Source organism: Temnothorax curvispinosus, unplaced genomic scaffold (assembly GCF_003070985.1).
Source record: "Temnothorax curvispinosus isolate PA1 unplaced genomic scaffold, ASM307098v1 QBEX01014078.1, whole genome shotgun sequence".
In the NCBI taxonomy this organism is placed as follows: Eukaryota; Metazoa; Arthropoda; class Insecta; order Hymenoptera; family Formicidae; genus Temnothorax; species Temnothorax curvispinosus.
The window spans coordinates 628,056-630,871 of NW_020223858.1; the positions used below are offsets into that span (position 1 = coordinate 628,056).

Consider the following 2,816-nt stretch of genomic DNA (forward strand, 5'->3'; position numbering starts at 1 on the left):
ATAATTAACAATATGTATAACAGTATCTCATGTCAATTATTTTTAATAGTATGTTTATTATTCAAATTTTAAAAGCATAAATATTCAATTAACACGCTATCAGATACAATATTACATTATGATTTTATTAGAGCATATTATAGTATACATATAATATACGTATATGTTATAGACTATATAATAAAGTAGATTTTATTTCTCAATCAATATTTAAATATAATCAAATAATTGTTAATATTTAAAAATAATTGTAACATAAAATATAAATATTTTTATTAAATTTTGTTTAATGTTGAAAAAGAAAGATTGATCGTATAAATACTCGTCAACTAAAATGCACTTTTTAAATGACACATAACTTTACAGCACATTCGGCTTTTTATACTCAACAATTGAAAAGAAAGTCACGCGGGGAGGGGGAGTGCTTTCTCTTACAAAACCTTTAATTGACTTACAATGACCGTGCGAAACGCAGAATAACGAACATTTTGTCCATCCATCAACCATCCATCTGACCTCGTCTTAAACATGCGTTTCCCCAGCAACTTCGAAAACAATCGATTCATCCGTCAACCCCGGCATCTATCCGCGCTCTACTTATCTTTCTGTCGTATCGCCACCCTTGATGTATCGAAACTATGCCGTCCCTGGGATCTCGACCGCTGAGGCTAATCCCCCTTAGCGGACTTGGACCATGCTCCAGCATCGTTTGCGACGATCGCGATAGAATCAACGTACACCCTCGCGCTTACCCTTGAGAGCGAAGGCGAGAATATAGGTGAAGAAGGGAACGGGAGAGGAAAAGAGAGAGAGAGAGGGGGGAGGGAGAGACAGAGTGAGCTCGCAATACACGGCAACGGTCGTGAGCTACGGGAGTTCGCAAGAGGGCGGCTAGGGGTAAGAGAGATGAGGCATGTGGCGCGCGATGGTTACTCGAGAGAGATGGGGCAAGTTCTCCGGTACACGGTGGTGGGCACAATATTGATCTGTGGGGTGGGCTTCGGGGATGCTGTCCTCTGGTCCTCTCCTCCGCCCCCGGGCCGCCGTTCTCACCCGCCTTCTCGCTCCCCCTCCCCCCCGCGGTGCCACCCTCTCCCCGCGTCATCGCACCCCCAAGTCTACTACCCTGGTACTCTCGCGATGTGGTGGGGGTCACGCTAGTTGCGTGCTGGTCCAGTCCGCAGCCTCCCGCGAAATCGTGGTGGGAACCGGAGGCGGCCACGGGAGGTAGAGGCGTCGGAGAGGGTGGTTTCTCCAGAGGTGGAAGTGGCGTAGGAGGGTTATGGCCATCGTGGGGAGCGCGCTCCTCGCGTCTATATCGCGGCGGTGGCTGCGAGTCGCGAGAGCTCGACCGGCAGCTCGTACACGACCCCGACCGTCTCCTTTTTCAGGGGTTTCGGTTTCCGGTTCGGACACCCGTTCGCAGGGACGAGGCGGTTTTCTCCATCCCCCGTGTGTCCAGTCCCTCTCTTTCTCTCTCTTTACCTCACTTTACCTTTCTTATTTTCCGTCACCTCTTTTTTCTCTCCATTCCTTTTTCTCTGGTCTTCCATAGTTTCCCTTTTGCCAACCGCTGTCTCAGTCTAGCGCGAGTTGCCACGTTCGGCCGAACTTCGTGGTGTACACCCTGTGCGTGCGGCCTGTAACAGGAGTCTACGCGTCTCCTCATCTTCGTCGTCGTGCTCGCCGGTACTCATCGTCACGGATTACTCGCGATTAACGCTTCGCATCCCGCTCGTGTTAAACCCGGTGCGCACGATGCGAGGTAGAACCGTGCATGCAAGAGGTACGACTTCGCCGGACGAGAGCAATTACGGATAAAGGAGTAAAGCGAATAGTGCAAGCGGAACAACGAGGACGAGGCGGATGGGAGTGCGGAGAAAAAGGAGGGATAGCCGCAATAGGACAGGAAGAGCGGCAGTGGTGAACACGGATATACGAGAATGCACGTTCGCGCGAACGCGTGATCCGTGCTGAAAGAAACGAGTGCGACAAGAGAAAAGGGGAGAGAGAGAGAGAGAGTGCGAAAGAGAGCAGAAATCGGGGAGAGAAGAAAAAGCCGCGAGAGCAAGAACGGCAAAGAGAACGGCGAATTCGTTGCCTACGTGGAATGGGCTGCTGGCAGAGGGAGCAGCCACGCTCCGCGAAGTTGCCTAGATACCGGGCAACACCGTGTTGCGCTCCGGTGAAGTAGGAGGCAGCGAAAGAGGCGGAGGTGGTGGTGCTGCTCCGCGGGAGGATGGAACGCGCGGTGGACTGTAGTGAGACGAGGAAGACGATTGCCGGCCAGGCCGCGAACGCAGGTCCGTGGTGCTGCCAGGAATCGCGATAGCACACCTGCGCCCCTCTCGAAGCTCGCCGAGAGAGAAAGAGAGAAAGAGAGAGAGGAAAAGAGAGAGCATAGGTCGGAAATCTTGCGGCAGCGTGCTAGCGGCTCGAAGCCAATCACGAAAAATAACCGCGGCGTCGTTCGCGGTACTACAGTTAGCCATTGGATTCGTCGAGCGTTACTCGTTAGGCTGGGGCTACACTATGTGCGGTTTCGCGATTCGCGAATCCGATTCGCGAAAACGCGCATAGTGTAGCCCCAGCCTTACTGTTTGGTGTCGACGAAATAGTTGCTGCACGTCTCGTAGAATTCTGGAATCGCGTGATGGTTCATTGTGGACTCTCCTGTCAAAACCTCTTTTTGTATTAAAAATTTTTTTACAAGCTCGCGCGAATATCGAGCGTATCCGTGGCTATATATCGTTTTGCGCTTGCAACCGGAAAGGACCACGCACTAATTATATGAAAAAAGTGGCCACCGTTAAAAT

At 50.7% G+C, this 2,816-nt stretch overlaps 1 protein-coding gene across 5 annotated transcripts in view; it reads left to right on the top strand.

Annotated features, from left to right (window-relative positions):
* The first annotated feature begins 1,592 nt into the window (after positions 1 to 1,592).
* LOC112464271 (neuronal acetylcholine receptor subunit alpha-7) overlaps positions 1,593 to 2,816 on the top strand; it is a 218,458-nt gene continuing 217,234 nt past the window's right edge. For 2 of the 5 annotated variants that reach the window (XM_025031153.1, XM_025031157.1), the window contains exon 1: positions 1,593 to 2,404. The gene's annotated coding sequence lies outside the window, so the exon portion shown is untranslated. Of the gene's footprint in view, positions 2,405 to 2,428; positions 2,476 to 2,816 lie in introns of those variants that run through there. The other 3 variants (XM_025031154.1, XM_025031155.1, XM_025031156.1) reach the window with 3 other exon arrangements.